The following is a 10,945-nucleotide window of genomic DNA, read 5'->3' as shown; positions in this document are numbered from 1 at the left end:
TCAATATAGATGTTTACTTTTTGGTCAATGGGGATATTTAACTTTTATTGCCAAAATAAGTAAAATCAAAGACATCATTCATTTTATTATTATTTGAAATATACTTAATGATGAAGTTTTATATAGTGTATAATATAATAAACAATTTAAATGAGTTTTTACCCATTTGTTGGGGCCCCTGTCAGTCAGTTGGAATTGTCCTAACTTTTCCCCACTATACGGCGCCCATGGCTTCCTCTGCCAAACTACACTAGTTTTAGCAATAGTTCCGCAATTATAGAACATGCTTGTTGTATCAGATTTTGCTGCCGCTAGGGGTGTAAGCTTCCCCCAATAGATCCCATACAATTGTTAAATTGGCTACAGCAACACGCTTGTTGCAGTGTGTCCTTGCTTGCTCCAGCTTGGGGTGATGCTTCCCCCATAAGATTGGATCTACATTGCTCAACATATGACGCTAACTTCAGGATGTAACCATTATTTCAGCATCAGTCGTGGTGGGGGTGTGTGTAAAAAATAAATAACAAAAAATAATACATATATATATATATATATATATTTATTTATTTATTTATTTATTTTTTTATTTTATTTTTTTCCATTTTTTTGGTTTCTACAGAAGTAAACTACAACCAAGTATAACAAGGTTATGACGTCATTGACAGATAACTTGTCTAGTGATTGGAATTTATTCAAACCTACACATATTTGTGACTAATATTCAAGCATCAGTATCACGCTTGTTACATTAAACCATCCAGCTGTATTAATGACATGAGTTACTAATTCTGTGTGAACTGGAAGTTTCCACCAGGATTACTTCAGTACTTATTTCCAATGAAAAAGATAATTGAAAAGGAAATCTCCATCTCTCATCTCTAGCTCACAGGCGTCACTCAAAGAAACTGGACTGGACTGCGGATTATAAATTATTAACAGAACCAGCCACTTTCCATTTATAATCTTGCTCAGCCAATCACAGGTTGACATCAAATATAAAAAGACCAATCTTGCCCTCCTATTTTGCTGTCTAGTGAAGTTCCCCTCCATCCTCCCCACCACCACCAGGATGGCTCCCGTCCACTCGTCCGGGGGTAAGCTCCGCCCCTGCCTCTATCATCAGGCAGGACCTACCAGTTAACTTCAAGACCTGGACGAGGGGACGCCAAAGAACTTTGAGACGGGGCTTGTCGAGGGTTTACTTATTTTGTCTAAATCATTTAACAAAATTAAATTCATTCATAAGAGAATCCTCCCGAGTCTTTTTGGTAGAAACAAAGGAGATAATGATCAGGGATAGGAACTGTAAAAAAAATATTTTGGGTTCCATTAACGATTATTTTAGTTAATTTTAATAAATAAATATTTGGCAAAATTCTATTGCCAGATGATGAGAATTTTTATTATAAATAGATTTCTTTTTACAGTGAGGTGTCTGTGGGCTGTGCTCTAAGTGTGACATTACATGATTTCCGTAGTGTTTTCATAGCTGTGATCTCACTGTTGAGGTCTGGAAACATGTTACTGCTGAGTGAGAGAACTCACAGTTTGACCACAATAGAGCCGTGATCATCTCTGAACCCAGTTGATGAATTTAAAGACTGCCCTTCTGCTGGTTCTGGCATCGATCCAGAGAGTTGGCGATCTGTCTTATCTGCTCTTTCAGTGGACGCATCGTGCCTCGAGTTTGGGCCTAATCTCCAGTCATCCTTAGACCAAGACGAGGCTATTTGCCGAAGGTGCTTTCCACACCCTTTAGAGAACAGGTCATCTCATTGTAAAGTGGACAAATTTAATCTTAACCCAAGTTTAACCCTTGTAATCTTGGGCTTGCTCTGCCCTATATGCTGAAAGGGTCCCAAAGCAGAGATCAGTGCCTTAAAGGGGTGAGGGCCCACTCCACCAGGGGAATGGCCTCCTCTCCTTTCCTGATCGCTGCTCTGATAATTCGCTAGCCTGTTAACGCGCCACCCGTGCGCTCAGCTATTTATTTATTTTTTTCTCGCGCGCCCGCGCCTTTAAGTTCATAAAAAGCTCAGGTGAGTAAGAATCAGTCAACAAACACGGTGAGTAATGTCTTGTCCTGTTATTGTCACCTGCACTTCATGTCACATGTTTAGCATAGCCTTCTCTGTCGACAATATAGGATTTATATGTGATGAATGCAAGGAGTCAGTTAGGCTGACGGAGAAGATTTCAGAACTAGAGACACGCATCCAAACTTTAATTGAGGATAGTAAGAGTGCTAGAGCTTTAGATACTATTTTGGATGTGCCTAGCATAGTGAACTGTTTACATGAGTCGGTTCCGGCTGAATTAGTGCCTGAGCAGCAGGGCAAATGGGTGACAGTGAGGGATCGCTCTAGTCGCGGATCAAAAAACCACTCTTCCGTTCCGATTACCATAACAAATCGATTTGCCCCGCTCAGTGAAACACCCACTGAGAATTCTTATGATTGTGCCCTAGTAATTGGTGATTCTATCACACGGAACGTGAAAATAGAGACACCAGCCACCATAGTCAAATGTTTGCTGGGAACCAGAGCGCCTGACATCAAAGCAAATTTAAAAGTGCTGGCTAATGCTAATCGTAAATTCTAGAATTAAGATCATTATTCACATCGGCACTAATGATGTTCGACTCCGCCAGTCGGAGATCACCAAAATTAATATTAAAGATGTGTTTGAACTTGCAAGTACGATGTCAGGCACTGTAATTTGCTCTGGCCCCCTTCCTGTTCGCAGGAGTGATGAGATAGTTAGTAGATTGTGTTCACTGAATCGCTGGCTGTCTAAGTGGTGTCTGCTTAATAATATAGAATTCATAGACAATTGGAAAACTTTTTGGGGCAAACCTGACCTGTTGAAAAGAGATGGTATCCATCCCTCCTGGGATGGTGCTGCTCTTCTCTCTAGTAATTTGGCTCATAGTCTTAGAGCTCAAACATGACAAATTTGGCACCAGGTCAGGAAGCAAACAGACTGGCTTAACCCACTGTCTGCTAGCGGCTTCACGTCACCAAGGTCAGATAAATCCCTTCACATAGAGCCTCTTTCACCTAGCTATCATCATATAGAGACTGTGTCTGTTCCCCGAATTTGGAAATCCAAAAAACGTTTAAACCCATTTAAGGCTAAAAATGTAATTGATGTTCAACAAATAAAAAACAGCTATAATACAGATGAGCAAATGATAAAGCTTGGGTTGCTGAATGTTCGATCCCTTACTCCAAAAGCACTCATTGTTAATGATATGATTTCAGATAATAACCTAGATGTGCTGTGTTTGACAGAAACCTGGCTAAAACCAAACGATTACATTACTTTAAATGAGTCCACCCCGCAAGATTACTGTTATAAACATGAGCCTCGTCTGAAACGCAAAGGGGGAGGTGTTGCTGTAATTTATAGTAATATTTTCAAAACCACTAAGAAATCAAGTTTTAAATATAATTCTTTTAAAGTGTTTGTGCTCAATGTAAAAATATATAGTGTAAACGATAAATCACGTTTGAGATTTGTGCTGGCTACTGTATACAGGCCACCAGGGCACCATACAGACTTTATCAAAGAATTTGCGGACTTTCTATCAGAATTAATATTGACTGCAGATAAAGTACTAATTGTTGGTGATTTTAATATACACATCGATAATGAAAAAGATGCATTGGGATTGGCATTTAAAGACATTCTTAACTCTATTGGAGTTAGACAACACGTGTCAGGACCTACTCATCGTCGTAATCATACTCTAGATCTAATATTATCACATGGAATAGATGTTAAAGCCGTTGAAATTCTGCAGCAGAGCGATGACATCTCAGATCATTATCTAGTCTCGTGTAAATTACATTTAGCCAAGGCTGCAAAGCCGACTCCGTGTTAGAAATATGTTAGACCTATCACTTCTGCCACTAAAGATTGCTTTATTAATAATCTTCCTGATCAGTTTCATCATCTCAGCATCCCAGATAGCTTAGAAGAACTAGATACTGCAACAGAAACTTTTAACTCTCTCTTTTCCAGCACTTTAAACACAGTTGCTCCGTTGCGCTTAAAGAAGATTAAAGAAAATAATCCAACGCCGTGGTACAACGAGCACACTCGGGCCCTTAAGAGAGCAGCCAGAAAAATGGAGCGCAACTGGAAGAAAACAAAACTAGAGGTATTTTGCATTTCATGGAAGGAGAGTTCGATTGCATACAGAGAGGCTTTAAAAGCTGCTAGATCTGCTTATTTTTCAACCCTATTAGAAGAAAATAAACATAATCCTAGGTATTTATTTGAAACGGTGGCTAAACTAACGAAAAATAAAGCTTCAAGCCCAGAAGTTTCCAAGCAACACAGCAGTAATGACTTTATGAACTTCTTCACTTATAAGATTGATAATATCAGGGACAAAATTATAACTATGCAGTCGTCTACTACAGTATCACATCAGGCAGTGCATTGTAGTCTCCCTGAGGAAAAATTTGATTCATTTATTGCTATAGGAGAGGAAGAATTTTGCAAACTCGTTAATTCATCTAAATCGACAACATGTATGTTAGACCCTATACTGACTAAGCTACTGAAAGAGATGCTTCCAGAGGTTACAGATCCTCTTCTTAATATCATTAATTCGTCTTTGTCTTTAGGATACGTACCAAATAACTTGGCTATGATTAAACCGCTTGTTAAAAAAACGCAACTTGATCCTACAGAATTAGTCAATTACAGGCCGATCTCGAATCTACCTTTTCTGTCAAAGATATTAGAAAAAGCAGTATCCTCACAACTATGTTCCTTTTTAGAAAGAAATGATATCTGTGAGGATTTCCAGTCAGGATTTAGACCGTACCATAGTACCGAGACTGCTCTCGTTAGAGTCACAAATGATTTGCTCTTATCATCCGATCGTGGTTGTATCTCTCTATTAGTGTTACTCGATCTTAGTGCTGCATTTGACACCATTGACCACAACATTCTTTTAAATAGATTAGAAAACTTTAGCCCTATTCGGACGGGACTAGTTTTCCAAACGACGTTTGAGTTACAATTCTTATCAACCTACGTCTGTGATTTCATGTACGGATTCGGACGGGACTAACATCTCCGTGTTTATTACCGAGGTAGGAGTGTCTGTTTTACATGTGGGCATTGCAGAAGATCACGTGTTCAGAATGCGTGGTTTGTGTATGGTCATTTGAAATTAAGTACTTTTAAAATTAAGCACTTGATATAAAGTAAAACGTCCTAACGTATTTAGTGTTTTGTAAACCTTTTATAAAAATTGTAGTATAAAAAAAAAACTAAACATAGATTTATCATCATGATTTTATAGAACTGGGTTCTTATAATAAACCCACCGGAATAAAAAGTTTTAACTTATATAATTTACACGTTATGTAATTAAGTGCAGAAATGAAAGTAATCTTACCTGAAACTGATATTACAGTAGCCAGTCTTAACAGTTTACGTGATTTGGCTCTTCTTGTTGATTTCATTTTTTTATTTTATTTTTTCTTCGCAGTGTAGGCTACCAAACACATTTACATCCATTATCGGTGCGCAAAAAGCAGAAACTTGAATACCGGCGCGATAGCGAGAGATTGTATGGCAGTTCACGTTGACCAAAACACATAAGAAAAAGCGTTTTGGAAAAAAAATGTCTGGTAATCACAGACATTCGCATTCGGACGGGATTAGATTTCTCTGAGGACCGCCGAGTTTGACGAAAAACAGTAGGTAATTTGCTCTGGAATTTTTACAGAGGTCGTGTGAGAAAAAGACAGACATGGCAGATTCGGACAGGATTAAAATCTCAAAGTACGTCTGTGAAACAGATATTTCTCTAACGTCCCCCTGTGAAACTAGTCCCGTCCGAATAGGGCTTATGTTGGCATTAGTGGAATTGCACTAGCATGGTTTAAATCATACTTATCTGACCGTTATCAGTTTGTAGCAGTAAATTAAGAGATCGAGTCTCATCGATCGCAAGTTCAGTATGGCGTACCACAAGGCTCAGTACTAGGACCGCTGCTGTTCACTCTGTACATGCTACCATTAGGAGATATCATTAGGAAACATGGCATTAGTTTTCACTGTTATGCCGACGATACTCAGCTGTATATTTCTTCAAAACCTAACGAAACTTACCAATTCACAAAATTAACGGAATGCATAGCTGATATAAAAAATTGGATGACTCCTAATTTCCTACTTCTAAATTCTGAAAAAAAAAAACAGATTCTAATTATTGGACAAAAAACGTCCTCCCGTAATAACCTAGAATACTGTCTAACACTTGATGGCTGCTCTGTTAAGTCTTCGTCGTCGGTTAGGAACCTGGGTGTGCTCTTTGATACCAATCTTTCATTTGAAATTCACGTGTCTAGTATCTGTAAAACCGCATTTTTCCATATTATATATATATATATATATATATATATATATATATATATATATATATATATATATATATATATAGCATATGAGCAGAAATAGCTAAACAAAAGCTTATTTGATGTGGCAGTATATTCTACAGTAAAAACTGTACCCAAATCTAGTCAACAAAATGTTGTCTTTCATATTTCGCCTGACTGTAATGTTGTTTTTATGAAATATTAGGGCATATAAATGTTAATTTGCAGTTTAATACGTTGCTAGCCTACATTTTATTTCAACATATTTCAGTCGATTTTTTACTCATCTCAGTATAGCAATACAGTTTGCTAAAACATAATCATTCATTCACACACAGAAACGCGTTTAAAATTTATACTGTCTTTTTCTCTGCGGCTGTCGTTCATTCATTCACACACAGAAACGCAATTCACTTGAGAAGGAAAAAAATATATACACAATAAAGTACACACAAAAATAATACACATTTAAATGTGAACTAAGTAACTTTTTTTACCTTAACTGAACAGCTTCGGAGTCATTGGAATGGTTATATTACTTATTTCGGGTTGAATGGTGGTCGTTTCGCACCCCCCTGGTGCCCGTGAGCGGAAAATACGCACTTGCAACTTTGAGCCGGCGGGCCGTCGGCCGCCGTGTCAGGAAGTCTCACGTGATATCAGGTCTTGCGATGTAAACAATTGCTTTACGGCCAAAAGAAATCTGCTAAAATGCTGTCATTATTGCGCTCCCTCACGCTGTCCGAACCCGAATGAAGAAGATGCTTTAAAGAATGTCCCATCTGCTTTGTTGTCGTTGATCTAATAGCCTCTGGTGTCTGAGAATCACCAACGAGTTTTTACAACAGTGTTGTCAAATATCTATTCCGAAGCTGTGGGGGGAGCGCTAGAGAGAAACCTGCGAGCAAAAAGCGAGAATACAGCGAAGAAATCCCTAAGCTACTGAGTGCTGCTTTAACAGAATCGATTGATGTATGAAACTCCTATGGAAAATCAAAGTCAACAGAGTATTTATGAGTCACTTTTACACTGATAAAAAAAAAAGCGAGCTGGTATCGCCGGTGATACCACCCTGAAACATGTCATGTACCGATAGCTACACACATACACTCTCTTCCTATGACCCTTTAGTTCGCAGGCCAAGCTCAAACTAGGCTTTAGGTTGAGCTCGCTCTGCAAATTCAACACATCTTCATTTTAACATTTTATATAATTTTCAACCAGTTAGTTTTCACACATTCTCTTTTATTTTGAGAATAACTATTGCAACTATTAACAAGTTGTAGCATCTATACATCTGTAGAGGAAAGTTGAGTGTCACTCAGAGTCAAGACCATTCAAGACCACAGCTGAGGTCGGCTATCGCGCCGGCGCGATAGGCTAGTTTTTTTCCGTATGAGTGCAAAAAATAAATAAAATAAAAATATTAATTTTTATCTTATATGCTTGTGTTATACATCAATCGATCCTGTTTAGTGTGTATTTTTTTTGTGTATGCTCATAATAAAAACAAAGTGTTGTGCTTTTCGCCAAATAAAGAAAAATAAACATGATGCGAGTTCTGCCTACTCTCCGTCAGTGAAGTCAATTCTGAAACGCGTCCGAAAATGAACTGTAACTCAGCGAATACTCAGTCAAACAGGCATACAGACACACAGGCATGAAGCTTGAATTCTCTTCTTTTAAATGAAGTAATTTTTATAAAAAACAAATATTCACAGTTTATGTAATATGTATGCAAAGAGAGAGATGTCAGTCGTTCTCATCTCAGCTAATTAAGTTTTAATGTGCTCCGCCCACGGAGAGCGCGCGCTATTCAAACGCAAATGTGAGGCGATCCAAACAAACCTGTGAAACGCCCACATCAGCTGGATAACACACACCGCGAGTTCACTTTCAGACTTATGTACTTTACGATGCTGTGAGGAATAATACTATCTTGATAATAATCCTGCAAAAATTTACCTCAGAAGTTCTGGAAGTATCATTTCGAGGAGCAAACGGATCCCGCTGAGGAATTAGGTCAGTTCTGTTTGCTTTGTTCTAATCGGAATGAATGAACGCAAAGATGCGTGCTGTTGTGGAGCTACTACAGCTGGCAAAAATACTGTTTAAATATGAATCGCGTTTCTGTGTATGAATGAATGAACGAACGAACGCACAGATGCGTGCTGTTGTGGAGCTACTACAGCTGGCAAAAATACTGTTTAAATATGAATCGCGTTTCTATGAATGAATGAACGCACAGATGCGCGCTGTTGTGGAGCTACTACAGCTGGCAAAAATACTGTTTTAATATGAATCGCGAATACAAAGAAAGATTACACTGGAAATATTGTTACAATTTTAAATGTTGTTGTAATTGTATAACCTTAAAAAAAAAATTATATATATATATATACAGTATATATAAGGATAGATGTAAACAAAATCTTAAAAGGTCATTATGAGCCTTCTCTTTAAATAATTTTATTATGCTTTATTAGTGACACATTTGGGAAGAGAATATATTCCAAATCTGAAAATACAGTATGAGAACAATTAACTGCACAATTACTAGAAATGTTTACCTTGGATATTGTACAATTTGCAAGCAAAATCTGTGGAAAAAACAACAAACCAGTTATATATTGTCCTTGCATTCTTGTGGCTCAGTCACACACCTGAATGAAAGGCTCATTACGTATGCAGCCTCATTATGCGGGCCCCATTGACTCCACAGGTGTGAATCACGCCCACCCGCATATGGCCTTTCCAAACAAAAAGTGTTTTACAAGATTTAAATCAATGTATTGTGTTATGTGAATGATTAGGCAGGATGATTTTCACATAATTTTGAAGAAAAAATTCTAGGCAACGTCATCCATTAGTCAAATGTCTTATTTACATATATTTAGAATGTGTTTTATGGCCTTATTTCAGAAACTTTAGTTTTTTGTTTTTGAAAAAAACATGCATAAACATTATTCTATCAAAAATACAAACATGTACATGCAAGTTGTTCACATATTATGGTAGCCCTGTTTGTGCTAAATAGAGTGAATTTACACCTTTGCCATTAATATGTTTATAAGCAACTGAAAAAAGCACAAATGTCAGGGCATGTCAGAACATCTCAAGGACCCCAAAAACCCCTCAGACCCCAGAGGGTTAAAGTACACAGTTCAGAGTCTATATGAGCCCAATCTACAGAGAGGACAAAGTTACACTGGTATAGTGTCACTATATAGCAACGGATTTAAACACTCGGTTGGTCAGATGAGAGGAAGTTAATAACCACAGGAGGAGCTGATGATGTTTAAAGGAGGAGCTGTAACTATATATAATGAAGAGGAAGACTGACAGAAACACAAAATGGCTGATAAGTGTGATCTGTGTCTGCTGGGACTGATCATTCTCTCTTCACTTCTCACAGGTAAAGAAATCTGTATTTTCTCTAAAGACATTTAGTGGAATTAGTCTGGAAAGAGTTCATTTGAACATGCTCAGTTTATTCTTGCACACATTCACGTTGTGATCTCAGAGTTGTGTATTGATGCACACAGATCATACTGTATTATTCCTGATACTGGACATAGTGTCACTCAAACATCTGATGATGAAGAATTATCTTCATATTAAGAGTGTGTCAGTGATTTGAACAGCTCTCTGATAAAGACTAATAGTTTATTCTGGAGAGTGTGTTGTTTGCTTTAAGTCAGGAAAAATACTATGATTTAAAACTTCTGCTTTTTATGCTGGTGTGTTTTATGTTTCATTTATTAATATATATCATAATGATCACTGAGATATACTGTGTTTCAGGAACCAGTGGAGTGGATCGTGTGTTCATCAGTTCTGGTGAAAATGTCTCTCTGTCCTGTAATAAAGCTCTTTCTGACTGCAAATCAACTTCATGGATCTACACTAGTTATCATTCATGGAGAGTTGAACTGATTACTGGAGGGATAAAGAATAAAGACTCAGAGAGACATGAGAGACTGAGTCTGGAGTCTGACTGCTCTCTGAACATCAAGAACGTCACAGGAGAAGATTATGGATTATACATCTGCAGACAATATGTGAATGGAGAACAACAAGGACCTGATGCTTATGTTTATCTGCATGTTCTTCATGGTAAGGTTATGATTATGTGGTCAATTTAAAAAGGGCAGATTCTCCCTTTAAACTGTTGATCAAGATGATGATTGAAGAGTCTGTGATTTGTGTCTTGTGTTCAGTTTCAGTGTCTTCATCATCATCATCATCATCATCCTCACAGACTGAGATCAGTACAGGCCGCTCTGTGACTCTCTCCTGTCAGTTGTATACTGTATTCTCCTGTAATTATTGGGTCCGTTTTGAGAGAGTTGAGCTGTTGTGGGTGAATCAGGCTGGTGTTGATCTGAAGACAGACTCCAGATATCAGATATTATCATCATCAGCTCAATATCCCTGTATCATCACTCTGACTACAACACTCCTGAATGAAGATGACAACAGAGAGTGCAGATGTCAGCTTACTCGGGGAAATCAACTCGAGACCTCAGTCAGATACACTG

Source organism: Squalius cephalus, assembly GCF_949319135.1.
Source record: "Squalius cephalus genome assembly, chromosome: 1".
Classification (NCBI taxonomy): domain Eukaryota; kingdom Metazoa; phylum Chordata; class Actinopteri; order Cypriniformes; family Leuciscidae; genus Squalius; species Squalius cephalus.
Note: the sequence above shows the minus strand (reverse complement) of the source record.